The 16,608-nt window shown below is 38.8% G+C and overlaps 1 protein-coding gene across 11 annotated transcripts in view; it reads left to right on the top strand.

The window, feature by feature from the left end:
- The window catches only part of LDB2 (LIM domain binding 2), a 367,165-nt gene that overhangs the window by 237,546 nt on the left and 113,011 nt on the right, over nt 1–16,608 (top strand). The gene's annotated exons all lie outside the window — the stretch shown is intronic.

Here is a 16,608-nt window from a genome sequence, read left to right as displayed (position 1 = left end):
AGAGAAAGAAAAAGTCTGGACAATACATTCCAGCCACCTTCAGAAAGGTAGAGTTTGTACTGTTAGTACTCTCAAGGCCAGCTTGTTGATTGAATTTATAATCTGTTGTGCTGGCAGCTGGATGCTACACTGACATCAGCAGGCAGCGCAGTGCAGTCAGAATTGCAGTATTGAGGGCTTGGATTTACACACAGCTCATGTTTGGCAGAGGTTTATTTCAGACTAGGTCCAGCCCAGTCTAGTGAACTATCTGCCTGTTGGCTGGCATGCATTAAGTGATTCCTGGAGTCCATCTGACTCCTTTCTTATGAAGGCTTTAGAGTCTGTGAGCTTGGAGACCTCTCCACATCATGGACTAAAGCAAGGGGATTCAGCCACTGACTTCAGAAAAGTGTTCCTGAACTGAGCAAAAAAGTGAGTGTGAATTAGGTATGGAGTAGGAATTCCTTTGTGATAATGCCTTCATTAGGCACCCTGCCAGATGCCATCTGTGCCATCCTGGGATAAAAAGTGTATTTAATTTTACTTTTGATATCATTTATACCATAGACCTAATAACCCTCTGCTGTTCTCCATTATTTCTGTGAAAAGCATCCAAGTCCTGGAGGAATCTCTTCTACATACTCATTACCAGTCATGTTCCTGTGACAATGCTCTTCTCTGGTCTGATGACAAATCCTCTTCCTAAAACACCTGGTTCTTTTGTTTTGTTTTTCTTTGCTATAGAGCTGTGGAAAAGGTAGACTGTTCAGCACACAATCTCCCACCCTTTTTTTGCTTATTTTAGTCTTTGTGAGTTCTGCAGCCTTGCTCTACAGCTGTGTCTCAGCCCCTCCAGTGCTTGGCAGCAGCTTGTTTTGCTGCTTGGATCTCCTTCCCCCATGTGGGGGTTGAGGAATCAGCCCCATCTGACAGCCCTAGAGTGCTGTGTAGGAACCACATCCCATGGATAAGGTCATCATGCATGCTCTTGGCAAACTTTGAAAGCCAGTCTTAAATCCCAAAATGCTTTCTTCTAAAGCTTCTTTCCCCCCATCAGTTCTCTTTAATAATAACAAAGACAAAAGACCTATTTAGGATCTGATGATGTGATTCTGCAGTAGAGGGCTCAGATACAATAAATATAACGTTGGCTGCTCCTAGCAATAACTTTCAACAGAATGTAACCAATATGTCAGTAGATATATTGTGAACTGCATGATTTCAAATAAGTATTAATATACCTTGATATGTCTGTGGATTGTAGGAAGGTGCAACATATATATTTACATTGCAGTAAATTTGTATACTATCAAATTCATTTGTGCAAATATATGTGATCATGTAATTACACTCTGCATTATTGTGATACAGATGCACAGGGAAGCAGGATTAAGATTGTGCTGTCAGCTTCAATTTGAATAACCCCTGGCATCTGAGAACACTGCAGTGGAACATTAGCTTTTGGTGTGGCTTTTGCTGCAGCTGCTGGAATCAGGATCAATGCCTGCTTCTCTTTGGCAAGTTTCTGCTATCCAGAGCACAGGTGTGGTTACCTGGTCATTCTGATCAGTGCGCTGCTCATCAGCAGCACGCAAAAGAAGTAATAGAAATGAGGGTAATGTTCATGGGGAGCATTAGCTAGGACAGAAAAGGCACAGGGTAGCTTCTCAGCAGAAGCAGTCACTGAGAACTGTGGCACAGTCTACAGAGCAGAGCTTTCCACGGACTGGGCCACCACAAGTGCATCTTGTTACAAGAAAGTAATGAAGTGGCCTGCTAGAGTTAGCAAGGACAAGCACTCATCCTTACCCAACTTCTAGATGCCCTACTAGAAAGGAGAAGAATGTCATTATTTTATTTTTGCTTGTTTGTATAGGATATTATGAGATAGTCAATCAAGTCTGTTTAAGTTGAATGATTGTTTAAAGACATCTTAGTATCTACTGAAAGAGCTAGTTAATAGCAGAGACAGCAAACAAAAGATATTGTTTACAGGGAGCATGTTAAAACCATTTTTAAGCAATGCTTTAATGAGATAATATTGGCACATGAGAATTTTCTGGTTTGCATGTCTTGCCAATTGAGTATTCCCCTTCTGTCACTTCTGTTTTAAAGTAAGATTTATTGGAATTGCACAGCATATATATAATTTGTCTTTATGAAACTGATACATTTACTCACCAGACCATGACACATTTCTCTAGACCTGTTGGTAGGATCTAAACTGTACTTCTTCTGTGTGCTTTCAATTTGAAAGCAAAAGTCAGCAGGATTGAAAGGGACAACCATGAGTCATTTACCATGAAATTTTGGAACAGTTTTAATATGAGAGGAAAAGAGCTGGAAGCCTGCATCAGACAGCCGTGTTACAATAGCACAATACAGTGTTTCAAATGCACATTACTATATGATTTTCATTCTCACTGAAAAAAAAAAATTTTGGAAGATTTTCAACTGCTTACATCTTAGTTTTCTCCTTCGTTATACCATCATAGTTATACTATTTTTGTCACTGTTAATTTATGAAATGATGTTTGATATGTCTAGCTAGTTTAGTTATTAAGGAAGGAAGCAACAATTAAAAGCATCCTACTCTACTAATTATATTCCAGTCAGCAGTGTTTGGAAAAAAACCTCCAGCTTTTGATATATATTCTTGTGCCTTACCTATGCAATGATGAAGCAAAAGGACAGAGAGCAAAATTTTCAGAGGTCATTAATTCTTACAGTCATTTTTACAAGTGTTCATGTAAACCTCTTATTAATATATCCATGCTTGCCATTATATATAACCATCTGATGAAAAGAAAAATCATTATTAAAAATATCGGTTTATATGTTTAGAATCTCACCATCAGTTATGAAACTTTTACTTTCGCTTTTTTGTAAAATAATTATTAGTGTACCCAGTTTTCTGGCACAACAATCTTGGTAAAATGTTGTGCATATATAGCCTTCCTATTTGAAAAGCAGTCTAGGAAAGATAACATTTGATTGACTGCTTATGAGTAAACCTCCTATTCCAGACAATGTAGCTGAACATATTTTATGCAAAAATATTAAAATGCATGGTTTTCTGAAACAAAGATAGGCCAAAACATCAGTAATTATAAAAGTGTTTATGCAATACAACAGTTCTCTTTCATTTGATAATTACCTTTTTAAGCTAGTGTCCAGCTAGCTCTGTATATTTTAAACAAAAATAATTTTCTTGTTAATTCATGGCAGAGATCCAGCACTCTTCATCAAAATATTGGTCTGAAATTTTGACTTAGTTTTTGATTTTCTGAACTGAATTAAGCAGCTCCTTCTTAGATTTCCTCTTCATCATTTTCCACTCTATTTTTCCATTATTTATTTCTACTATAATACTTCAAATTACACTGTATTAAGTTATAGAGTCACAGTGTGGTTTTTTTTTAAAGTGACCTTAAAGTTCATCTGGTTCCAACCCCCTGCCATGATCAGGACCATCTTTCACTAGACCAGGTTGCTCAAAGCCCCACCTAGCCTGGGGTGGGGGATTGAACACTTCCAGGATGGGACATCCACAGGTTTCTTTTGGGCAACCTTTTCCAGCATCTTACCACCTTCATTGTAAAGAATTTCTTCCTAGTAGCTCATCCAAACCCACCCTCTTAGTTTAGAGCCATTACCCCTTGCTCTATCACTACATCACCTTTTAAAAAGTCCCTCCCCAGCTCTCTTGTAGCGCCCTTTAAGTACTGTAAGGTGCTATAAGGTCTCTCTGGAGCCTTCTCTTCTTCAGGCTGAAACAGCACATCTCTCTCAGCCTGTCTTTATAGCAGAACTGCTCCAGCTCCCAGATCATCTTCTGGAGTTTGCCCAGGTCCCTCTGGATGGCATCCCTTCCCTCCAGCCTTGCTGCATCACACAGGTTGGTGTCATCTGCAGCTGTGCTGAGGCACAGCTCCTGATCCCACTGTCCTGATAAAGGCGTTCAACAGCCCTGGTCCCAGTACAGACTCTGAGGAATGCCACTTGTCCACAACTCTTTGAGTACAACCATCCTGACAACTCCTTGTCCTCTGAGTGCTTCATCCACCTAATCCATGTCTCTCCAGTTTAGAGACAAGGTTGTTGTGTTGTACAGTGTCAAATGCTTTGCACAAGTCCAGGTAGGTGGCATCAGTCCCTCTTCTCTCCTCACCAACATTGTAAATCACAGTGTCTGTGTCTGGCTGAGTTCTGCCCAGTGCTAGCAGCCCTACACAAATGGCAAGAATTCCCCGTCTCAGTACAAGCCAAAGAGTGTGATTTTTTTTTCTCTCTAACTCTGGTTGGTACAATTTTAAAAATGGGAAAACATGTACCAACTTTTTAACTCATTGCTTATTTTTCAGACTAATGATAGACAAGGATCATGTTACAGCAATGACAGATAACACAAAAATCATTTAACAAAACATGCAAATGTTTCCTTGGATGATGTGAAAATGTCTACAAATCCTCAAAGGGAATTTTCGGGTTTTTTCCTGTTTCAAATGTAGTTCAGACTTCTTAAGTGTGATTGCTGAGAACCATTAACAGACTTAGATCAGTGGAAACCTTTCTTAAAAGTTACATTTTCTTCTTTTTTTTTTTTCCAAAAGAAATCTAACTTCCCGTTTCACATCTCAGATGCCTTGTGCTCACTGAGAATAGCAGCAATCAGGTTTTTCCTGTTGCTGAACTGTCTTAAATACAGACATCTACAAAGGTGGCACTAATGAATCTCAGCTAATATCCTGTTTATTCTTACAGAGCTTTTGTAAAGATTCCTTTGCTGTCACTAAAGATGCTTTTATGATTTCTGGAATGTATTTATCTTTCAAAACAGCAGATAATCTTTCATCTGTCTGCTGTCATTGCTATTTACAATTGCAGTGGCACTAAAGATGATCCTCCTCAAGTTTCCAATCCACAGTATTTTCTCAGGTGTTTCAAAACTGTAAGAAGTTATTTCAGAGATAATATATTTCATAAAGACAATTAAATCTGATGCCTTGAATTCCTCAGGATGTGTCACAAGTGACTCAAGATCTTATTTGTTTTCCTATAGACCACATGAGAAGATCCTTTTATTTGAAATTAAACCAATTTTATCCATTGCTAAAAGTGCAATGAAAATTAGTTCAGGATGGTGGAAAGGTCATATATATATATATATATATATATCAGAGTCTTCCAGCCAGTGCTCTAGACATGCTGCAGAGTAGGATTGTCCAATTTTCTGTCTAATAAAAATAAAAAGGTAAGGGAGGACAGGTAGTGATGTTTCAAAGTCCTCCTTTGCTTTTAGTTAACATGACGTCTTAAGTAGTCAGTTCTGTTTTGACAGTTCTTTCTGGATAGCAGCTGAGTGCCCAGTTCCCGAACCACAGACTTTCACACCCTGACCTTCTGCATAATCTGAGAACATAAAAGTGGGAGAGGGCGGGAGGGGGCTCTGGCTGGTTGGATCCCCTCTGAGAAGGACTCGTTCCCCTGGCCAGCCCCTGAGCTGCCAGGGCACAGCACTGTGCTGTGTGACACCCAGGAGTGCCTCCCTGCAGCCTCCAGGGTGACCCCAATTCCCACGTGCTTGGAAGCTGAATTGGCTCCAGGAGCTGCTCCCTGCCTCTTAGTAGAAAGAACCATCTGTTTATCCTCTTTGGGAATGTTCACATTCCAGGTGTTGAGCCTACTTTCCCTCACCAGGCACTCAGGCTCATAGCTGCAAGGATCCCTAGATGATCTTTAAGGTCCCTTCTAACTGTAGCTGTTATATGATTCTATGTTCCTTGAAATGCTTTGAAACTAGGACTTGAGTGATTCATCCCACCTCACTGAGCCATCTGTTAGAAGATATCTGGATTTGTCTGGTTTAGAGTTTTAGGATTCTTCTTTTTTAAATTTCTGTTAAAGTAAGAAACTGCAAGATTCAGTCCAGCCCTTTTCCTGTTCACACAGCAATACACTGCTATGCAGAATTCTACTGAATACCACCTACCTTTCATCTGAAGTTTGATCAGATTCTGCTATTTCTATTAAGTTTATTGGGACACAAGTGTTCATTAGTACTACATCTCTGTGGCCAGACAAGTGTCTTTTGGAATTAAAAGAGTACCACACTTCAGAAAGTGTCTCAGTGTACAAATTTAACACAGTTGGGAACAGTTTTATTATTCTTATTTCTGTAGAATTTGGACATGGGAGCTGCTCCAAGCTGCTATTACCTGCCACTTCCTTCATCCCCTCCTCTTCAGTGCATAAAAAGAGACAGCAGGGGCCCTGCCACAGGACCAAAGTCTTCTAGCTGGAGACAGAAGGTCACAGCTGAGATGGGACCTGCACCTTGATGGGTGTCTGGAACAGGGGAAAATGAGGGTTTGTAAAAGTTTATTGTAGCTGCTGGGGTGGTAAAGCCAGCAGAAGGAGGTAGGAAAAAGACCACAAATACTCTTTTTAGTGAGTTTATTGCTAAAATGTAATTGAGGGTCAGAATTTGGCTTACAGCAGGTAAAAGCCATGCAGGGAAACCCAGCACCTGAACAACATAGTGTTGTTTAACATTGTTTAAAGCAGACATCAAGATGCGTTTGTTTTTGGGTTTTTTTTTCCCTCTCATTTTTCAGTGTTCTGAGGTTTTATCTCTTCTGGAAGACAACACATGACCAGGATAAGTAGTATTCTAAAAGTTCTGGAAATAATGAGTGCAATATGAATTGTCTTACTCTAGTTACATACAGATGACAGGAAGAGAACACAAATCCTCTGAGTTGTAATTCCTGAAATTTCACTAAAAAATCAGATTTTTTCTTTAGATCACCCTTTTTGAAGTTTTAAACAAGATGCTGTGTAGTTAGAAAATTATTTCTTTAGTTAACCTCTTCTTTTACTATTACTTATTGCTCTTATTTTTCTGGTATTGTCACCTTTGGCACATTTGGCCTCATTTTAGATAGAAGGTGCTGAAATAGCATGGGAACTGCTGTTTTCTCAGGATCTGGAAAATTGCCAAATCCTGTGCTAAGTTGTTTATTATTCCAAGAGATCAAATCTGGTTCTGAAATCAGGCTCACTAAGTTCTAGCTATGTAACCAGAAGTTTGAAAGCATACATGATCTAAAGTGGGCCTCTTGTGAGTTGTATAGCACCATAAATTGCAAAGCAAATATTTTTCTCTTGCTGTAAGTACTGTTTGAGGTCTGAAAAGAATTCACAGATCTTCCACAGGAGGAACAAAAATTCTCTCTTCCACACTGCCGTCATTAATCCTATGCCATGCATTTTCTAGGGCAAAATACAAATTAATTTTATGTAGCATAGAGCTAAAAATCAAAGGTAATAAAGCCTTTCAGGTTACTTCTAATCTGTGGTATGTCTGGCTGCATCATATTATCCATGGAGAAGAGACAGTTTTCATTTGAGCACAGTCTTTTCCTGCTTTAGTTTTTTGGGGGTTTTTTTTTGTTTTTTTTTTTTTTTTTTTTTTTTTTTTTTTTTTGTTTGTTTTTTTTTTAATATATAACTTCTATTTTTTATGAGGAAAATTACCATGCTTTCATTTATTTTGTCTCTGACATTTTTATTGTCCTGGAGGTTAAAAAATTCTATACACAGTGATTCCTGTCCAGTAGCTGTCCTGAAAATTTGTGCTTTTGCAAACTTTTTTCTTCTTTAATTCAGAACCAAAACCTGTAGACAACACTGTGCAAACAATGTATTAGCACATATATTGTATGTGTTAAATAAAGCTGCTGCCTTCTGCTGTGATTTGTGACTGAAGTTACCCCTCAACAAGCGTAGGTCTAAGCCATGCAGCTAACAGGGTCAAAATCTTGTCTATTCAGATTGTGACAGTTAATTCAGGAAAGATTTTTTTTTTGTTGGAAAAGTCGAGATGCTTTTTTGATTGCCTATCCTAAACACTTCCACACATGGGAGATGGGCATCAGGCAGCTCAAACTATCCACATGCACAGGTTCTGGGAGCCTCCAGGCTCATCAGAGTTACCTTCTGCACAAATAACTGCAAAGACTTTCCAGTTGACCTTCTTGCAAATAGAAGTCCAGAAGTCTTAGATGGAATTAGATGGTGTGAATTTTGGACGTGATGCTTGCAATGAAGTGTTTGTCTTTGCTTGCAACACACACCAGTTCTACGTAGATGTGTCCTTGTACCTCCATTCCTTATTACCAAGACAGCATTTGACAATTGTGAGGATGGTGAACATGGACCATTAATGTCCACAACAGGCTCCTGAATATGTCCTAAAACATGTGTCTAAGGCTATAAAAATTTGCCTCAGTTTTAAAATTCCAACACATCTAATTTTCCACAAAATCAGTGGAAGTTACTTGCATGGTTGAGGGGAGGATTGTCAAGGCATGCAGAGGACATAAATGCCTCCTGTGTGTGGCAAGCCACTGTAAGATTAGGTGGCTGATATTACTAGTGCAGTTGAAAATGCAGACTTGCATATCAAAGAACATTTAAAGAGCAAATCTGCGCCATGGAAAAAGCTGGTCCTGCAAATAGCCAGCATTTTCATCTCTTAAGTTTTTTGTCAGTCTGTAATTCCAAGTTTCTCATAGGTGAGAAAGCATCTTAGAGGCAGAAGATAAATTCTGTTCTCTCTCTGTTATTAAATATCTGATAGAAAAGGGCAATACTTATTGAAATCACATGGCAGCTGTACATTGGATTTGTGTGGCTAAACTGTTAGTGATTCATAGCTTTCTCATTTGGGGTAGGAGAAGTAACCTGCTATGTCCTTGGGAAAGACCAAGCCTCTCCTATGCCACTTCTTCAGTTATATCTTTTCAGGCAGCAGTGACAGCTTGTGTAGACTGCATCATCTTATCTTTGTCATTTGTCTTGTAACTGTTAGGTATTCCTATAGATACACGGCTAAAAAAATATAATTGAATGAACTATACAATAATTTTATTAGCTGACACAAAAATCAGCTTCTACACTTTTTCCCCCCTAGAGAAATACCATGACATTTGTGTAGATGTGAATTAAAAATGCCATATAGATAGGGCCTGGACTTCTGAACTCTCTTGAAAATGGAATATATATAGCTGTCAAAAACAGTAACAAAAAACAAGGCAGTGAGGAGGCAGATCTGTCATTCAGACTGATTGGGCTTACATATATTCACCACTTTCTGTATCTTGAACTATGCAGTACTTGATTGTCCAGATGGCTTTTATCAGCTGTTCAGCTGACAGAAGTCCATTGAAAACTGGCCTAACAGTGTTTGAATTACCTTGCTATGATTCCACAGGCACCTGAGGGCGGCTGTTAAAAGTTGAATCCGATTTAAGTCTGTGCTCATGTCAGACTACACAGGTGTTACTTCTGTTTTTATTTGTTTTATCTGATTATTCGTTTAACAGAAATTGCCAAATTAAAAAAAAAAAAAACAAAAACAACAAAACAACCCTGACAACTTCCTTTAGCTAAAGAGAAGAGAATTTGCTGGAATACAGCTATTTGTCTGTGCTTCTTCTGAAGCAAATTAGGCTTGAGGTTTTGTTTTATATATTTTAATGTAAAAAAAAAAAGACAGGAAGTATCAGAGAAAATGGAAACAGAAGGACCTTATTTACAGGAGAAAATTCTACAGATGTTACTGGCTTAAATCCAGTAAGTAAATTTTATTTTGATATTTCATAATTCCCAAATTTCTCTGGCTACTTCTGAAGTGCCGTTCCTGCTGTTTACCAACACTTAAAAATTTAAGAGCAGAGACTTATTACATTAGCAGATTCATCTCCATTTCCTTGTCCTTTTCTGCTTTCAAGGTCACCCACTGCCTGGCAGGGAGCAGGCTGTTACCTCACCCTGCTCCCTATGATGCTTGTAAATGTAAATGGCCTACTGCCTTCATGTAAAAGGTGAGGCTCTTAGGACATGGCTAAATTGATAGAATCTAAGTAGCATAATGCATGTGGTGTGGTACACAAGTTAAAAATCACATACAACATGAAATGTTAATGGTGTTTGACACAGAAACCTCTGTCGTGAATGTAAGACTCACTGTCAAGCCCACATTGAAGAAACTCCTCAGTTCTGAAGCCATCAGAAATGTGTCAAATTAAGTGCTTGTTTCTGTTCTATATTCTTTGTGTGTGTGTGTGTGTGTGTGTGTGTGTATGTGTGTGTGTGTGTGTGTGTGTGTGTGTTTGTGTATATTTTCAAGAGTCTAAAAGTCATAACTCATGGCTACAGTTTTATTTGCAAGACAGTCTTTGTGCGGACGAAGTTCTACAGTGCACAACATGAAGAGAGACATTTAAACCTCTCTTCACAAGTTGTAAGTCAGACTTGGCTTGAGTCTGTAACAAATCAGTTTGAAAAACTGAATTCTAGGAGGTGGCACCTCAATCTTACACCACCTTGGTTTCCCAGTGTTGTCGCTCCTTGGCTTGCAGCAAGTTGCAAGACTTACATCTGTGTGAAATGAGCATTAGGCCTTTAATGAATCTAAACTTCTTTGTCTAGAGTGGATCTAGATATATCATTTGGATATGTCTACATTGGATAATAAAATTTTCTCTGTTTGGCAAGGAAGTGGAACTGCAGAGCATCTCAGTCAATAACCTGAATCTCAAAAAATCCCAGTGCCTTCTAGGAGAGTACAGGCATAAGTTTAGCATCTGTGACCACTTCTCTTGTTCTGGGTTACATGTGGGGTTCTACAAAGGTTATCTACAAAGAAATGGCAAAGGCATCAGCCTGATATCAAACCAGGCACTGTAGTTCATTTTGTGAGGTTTTGAAATGGATTATGTGAGTACAAATATTTGTCAGAACTGGTCCTGGCTATTCACTGATTTTAAACAACTGGATGACTGTCATACTGCTTCCCTAGGTGCTAAAAATCAACGATAATGCCAGACTACTTCATTCATTGTTATTTTAGAAAATCCCTAATCAAAACAAGTATAAGTGCTGATGTGTGCTCAGTGGTGGAGTTTTGTGTGTTCCTTGGAAATATGATATTCCCTGGAGAGAGAGGAAAGGATTAGAAATGATAACCACTTTTTAAATACATCAGCTTGCTCATGTGTGTGGTGTTTTTTATCAGCTTTACAGCAAAAGCTTCATTTGATTTGTGCAGGGATGTGGATAATAGGGAGAGAGGCCAGCAAGCTGATTTTTATAGTCTGTTTGTAGCTTAAACAAAGATCTGGGATTTTGCGGATAAAGACCAACTGAAATACCACAGATTATGCAGCTTTGGTTTTTTTCAAAGATTTGTTAATTTTTCCCTCACAGAGCCTGATTTTCATGTGTCCACTCCACATGAAAACGTGGAGTTTTGAGACAGAATTTGTGTCAGAACTTTATCAAATCCCGCTCCTTGATTGTGGCTGATTCACTGTATTTAGGAATGTGTCATAATTAGACACTCTCGCTTTTGTCATAAACAGGGCTTGAACTTAGACCACAATGACATTAGCAGGCACAGTTCTCACTGCAAAATTGCCACTGTTCTGGATAAAATCTTTGAAGTCAAACGAGATGTGGAGCAAGCTGCCGTCTTTACTGGAAGGGGAATATAAGTCAGTGGCATGGCTCCAGTTTTGCTGTGACACAGTTAGAAAGCTTAATGAAAATCATAATACATTGTCTCTTGTACAGGACTGGAAGGCACAACCCTGCCAACAGATTTTTCAGTCCAGGCAGAATTTCCCTTTTTTTCCCTTTTTTCCTTTTTTTCCCCTTTGTTTATGGGAACACTATATCTAAAAAATGTGAACAACAGGCAAAGTTTACATTTTGTCTGGGGGAAAATAGCATTTCCTTTTTTTCATTTTATTTCTTTTGTGCAATGTATACCTTTTGCTTAAGTTAGGATCACTTGAATGCAAAGTGGCTTCTGGAGGCTGAGAGCTAAGTGAAAATTGCTGTTAAAGTCCAGCAGTGTGGCTCCTGCACAAACTGCAGTTCACAGCTTGCTCTCTTGTGAAGCTGAACCAGATGCCTTCACAACAGAGCTGGGGCCTCCTGCATTAGATGTTAGCTGGAAGTGCAAAGGAGCAGATAAATGAAAAGCATCACAGAGATGCTCTGTGTGAAAGCATCTGCGTTATTTTTAAATGCATAGAAGAAAGCCAGGCAAGCGCAAGGCGGAGTGGCAGGACAACACATCACTTTAGTGGTACTGCTCACTTTCTTATTTTGTCAAAGTTGTTGTTTTCACTGTTGGAAGAAATGGATGTTTTTAAAATTCATTTTTAGCTTGGTCTAAAATTTAGCTTCTTTCAGAACCTGTGATAGAGATGCTGGTCACATTTATTTTTAAATTCCAAGGGAAACAAATATAGAAATAAAATCATGTTTCCCTGCAGCACTTGGAAAACAGCTTTTTCATCCACCAGAACATGACCACTTGGAAATTCAATTGACTAAAAATTGACTAAACGAAAGAGAATCTGCAAGGAATATTTCCATTGCAGAGAAAACTCCAAGGAGTAACTCGGCAGCATTCTTGCTGGCATTGTGATATAGTGGGCAGAGCTCTGGCACAGCTCTGGGGCAGCATGTGGAGACATAGGTCTCAACTCCTGTAATTTGTAAAACAAGTAAAGGAATGCTTTTGACTTTCATGTTTTATTTTTTTCAGATATATGATTTATATAATTTACATTTTCAATGAGCTACCTTTTTTTCTTTTTCTTTTAAAAGCAGGAAATAGCAAATGGAAAGTGGTGGTACAGGAAAAATGAAGCAGTCTTAAATAAGCTAGAGCTACTTGTGGGAAGACTGAACCAGCTGTCAGTGGCTTTAAACAGCTAAAAGATGAGAGCTGATTTTGCTCTTAATAGCTAGACTGTCCCTCGTTTTAGAAGACTTCTACATATTGTCAGCTTATGTTTGAAAATGTGTCATCTTAGATGTACTCTTAGCACACCTCATGTACAATTGATGAGAGATTCCTGAGGACACCTCAGCCTGAGTGATCAATTGCTGCATATTCAGTCTGTAAAGCATTTTGGGTTCTAGTCCTCATGTTAGTTAGTACCTAAGCCTGTATCAGCTTCAGTGGGGATGTGTGTTGAATGCAGTATTATTCAACATGAGTTAAGGTAGATCACATAATCCTCCAAAGAATACATATGGGTATATAATAGATATGGTTTAAACAAAATGCCTTTATAAAACCATTGCCTATATGGGAAGAGGAGAATCTCAGAAAATAATATTCAGAGCTTTCAGAAATACAACTATTGTGACCTCTACTTCCAAATCATCAATACGCATGCTTTATTTTGTAGTGTACTTCTGCATGGTACCAGGCTGATAGTTTAGATCATTTTCAGTTCTCTTGCAAGTGCCTGGCCCCAAAACAGAGTTCTGAGTGACCTTCTTTTTATTTTGCTGATTTTAAAAGGACTGACGTGGTGCGGTTGCTGTTGAGGGACTGCCAGCCAACTGCCATCCTTAATTATATCTGGGCCTCTTCAGCTTCAGTAGGGTAAAGTCACAAAGTCCCTTTAAGAGCCTTTTTTGCTCTACAGGAAATGTCACGTGTAAGGTATAGCAGTGCATCTATCATGAAGTGTTCATTTATGGGGCAAAACATTGCTAAGGGAGGTAAATTTGGTCTCTGGGAAGCAGATGAAATAGAAAGCAAGCTAAGAGTCTCCTGTATAAATGAAAGAAGAGCATCAAAAGAGTAATTGTGATTGTGTGAGATAAACCCTGTGTTGCAGTGACTTTCTTACTGCTGGCTGTTGGATTTCAGGGTCAGGTTGTGCTGGATACACAAAGGTATGCACTGAGGACTTAATCCAAAGGGAAAAGCTTCCAGTGGGACTGGCTGCAGCCCAAGACTAAGCAGGGTTAGTATGGCCACATTCATGCCATGGCACCTGAAGCAGAGCAGTGTTGCACAGCCCAGTGTTTCCTTTTGTGTTGGCCACCGAGGGCTTTTGAACTGTGCCCACCATGCCTGGTGAGGAGCCCCTTGCTCTGGGCATGCCCTCCCTGTGGCATAAAGGCTTTTGGCCAGCACCAGAGGGAATTAATTACCAGAGATTTACCCTTGCTTGCTCACTAGAAGGCTCCTACAAAACTGTGTCCTGTTTTTTAAGAAGTGGGTTATCTCAGTTGGGCATGTTCACTTCAATAGGGGCCTTTGAAGGTATCCATGTGCTTCTCCTGCAAGTGGAACAGGGACTCTCTGTCTCCAGATGTCACTTCCAAATCATCAGCAAGCCAGAAGCAAAGAATGCCTCAAAATTGAGTAGTGGTGGCAATACTTAACCCTCTGTGTTTCCCAAGTGCTGCTTCCAGGAGTGCCAGTCTGCAGGAAACAATTTCTGTGTCTTCCTGTCTTGTTTTGTGCATTCCATTGATCTGCTCAGCACTTCAGAAATGGTAGAAACATGACCTTTCCAATGAATTTTTAACATAAGGGCCCCTATCTTACAAACTTGTCTGCATCTGCACACCCTAGAGGACTAAAGTCAGAACAGCTTGATAGAGCAGCAACATTTGTTAGCAGAGATCATCCTGGCAGAACTGAAGCCTAAATTCTTTCTGATTCTTCTAGAAATATCAAAAAAATTTAGGTTTTCTTTTTTAAAATATGTTAAGCAGAATCAAAATTTTAACCAGTACGTTACTTTCTGACCACATAGCAGTAATTTCAACCTGTCTTCCTTAGTATATAAAGTTAATTTTTATGCTTGAGTTTGTGATTTGGAATAGGATTTATGACATTCTATTACTGTGTACAAATATGACAAGATTCCGCTATTAAACTTAAATTTTTAACACACACTTATAGTTGGAAACAATCTCTGTTATCGTGAGACTGTTTAGTAATAAATACAAGCTGAAATAAGTAAATTTTATCTGTTGAGAAAATAGTCTGTCATTGTTAAACAGAATTTCTATTATACACATATTGTTTACTATTATTTGAATTAAAAAGAATTTATTTACATTACAAACTGTAAATTTAATTTACTGTTAAACAGTTAAATTACAGCATTTGCAAAGCTAAGCTGCCAGTAATTTGACCATAAATATATGCAATTTTTTCCCCGAATGCTTTACACAAAACATTATGAAAATTCATACATTACAAGAATCCAGACAGGGAGTTCAATTGAGCTTCTCCTAATTTTTATCTGAAAATCTAACCATTTTCAGCATTAGAAAGGGAGATGCAATAATGTATTCAGAGTGATAGAACAAGGGATTCTGATGGCTTTCAGCATCTAACACCCTTCTTAATGCTTATAGGTTTTGATCCTTTCAGATATCATCTTAAAAATCATTGTGAAGGAAAGCTACTATGATTTATGTGATACAATGCATCCAGTATCTGCTTTCGTGCTTTTTTTTTTTTAGCTGCCCTTTTTTCAAGTGCTTTAAACTCATACATATTTCTAAATTGCTTTCTGTAGTCAACAGTTACTACTGACAAGAGTTTTCCTATAATTCATGGAGGTCTGGGTCCTACAAGGTGTTGACTGCTGTGGTGCTGGTCTCACAAGGGTTCCCTCACCTTTAACCAGAGCTTTCATCTCATTTGCCCACTGCCTTGGCAGTAGGGAGGGCTCAGACCTGGCTGCTGGATTTGGGGAAGGAGCGGCCTCGTGGACAGCAAAACAAGAGACCTGTCTGAGAATTGGCATCCACAGCATGTGAGCCCTAAAAATGAAGAGGGTTCCAGTAAAGGCTCTAACCCTTCCTTGCTGTCCATTCTGACTTCCAAACTGAAGGCTTTCAGTTCACATTCTTGCTGGCATACACTTCTGGATGGCAGAAGGTGCTGTCATGTATTTTTCCTGCCCTATAAACATAAGCTCTTGTGATATATAAAAAGGAAGCATATGGTAAGACTAGCCAGTCACCAGCAGGACTAGTTAGTTTGCAACCCTGGTTTTTGAATGGTTAGTAGAAATTTTGAGTTATTAGTGGGACGTGGTTCTTATTTGATGTTTTCTTTGTCTGTTTTCTGTTACTGTGAAATGCTCAGAGCACATACAGATCATTTGCCACTTTGGCACTTAATTTAAGCAAAGATGCCTATGGTTATCAGTTAATTTGGCAGAGACTATAAAGACATACTTTAAGTGATCAATTTGTCCATTCTCTATCCCACGAACTTAAAATTTGCATTTTCCTATCTTAAGTGTGCATTCTGGACATGACCTTCATTTTTTCTGCAGTGGATGAACCCCTGTATTTAATTCTGTCCCTGCTTATACAGGGAGTGTGTCTCTTCTTTATCTGTCTTCATTTTCTTTGGAACAGAAGTAAGAGTCAAAATTTGTCTTACATATAACTGGACAAACAAGAAGATACTTTTAAATTTGAAAATAGAGAACAAAGATAATTTTAACATCTTCAATAAATGACAAACTGAATTGCTTGTGCAAGAGCAATTGGAGCAATTACAATTTCACCATATTTTTTCTACTTCAGCTGTTCTACCCACCAACCTCATTAAAACTCTCTGGTGAAAATCTCATCCTGTCTTTCCATTTCCTTTAAGGTCTGCTTCTGTACCCATCCCCTCTTACATTGAGGCACACTTGACAAACCAGAATAGGGTATGTCTTTACTGTGCTGTCACATCCAAGAAGTGTTTTGTGAATCTCACTGCTG

This window comes from Melospiza melodia, chromosome 5 (genome assembly GCF_035770615.1).
Source record: "Melospiza melodia melodia isolate bMelMel2 chromosome 5, bMelMel2.pri, whole genome shotgun sequence".
Taxonomy (NCBI): domain Eukaryota; kingdom Metazoa; phylum Chordata; class Aves; order Passeriformes; family Passerellidae; genus Melospiza; species Melospiza melodia.
The sequence above is the reverse complement of the archived record's forward strand: the minus strand, read 5'-3'. Positions and strand labels throughout refer to the sequence as shown.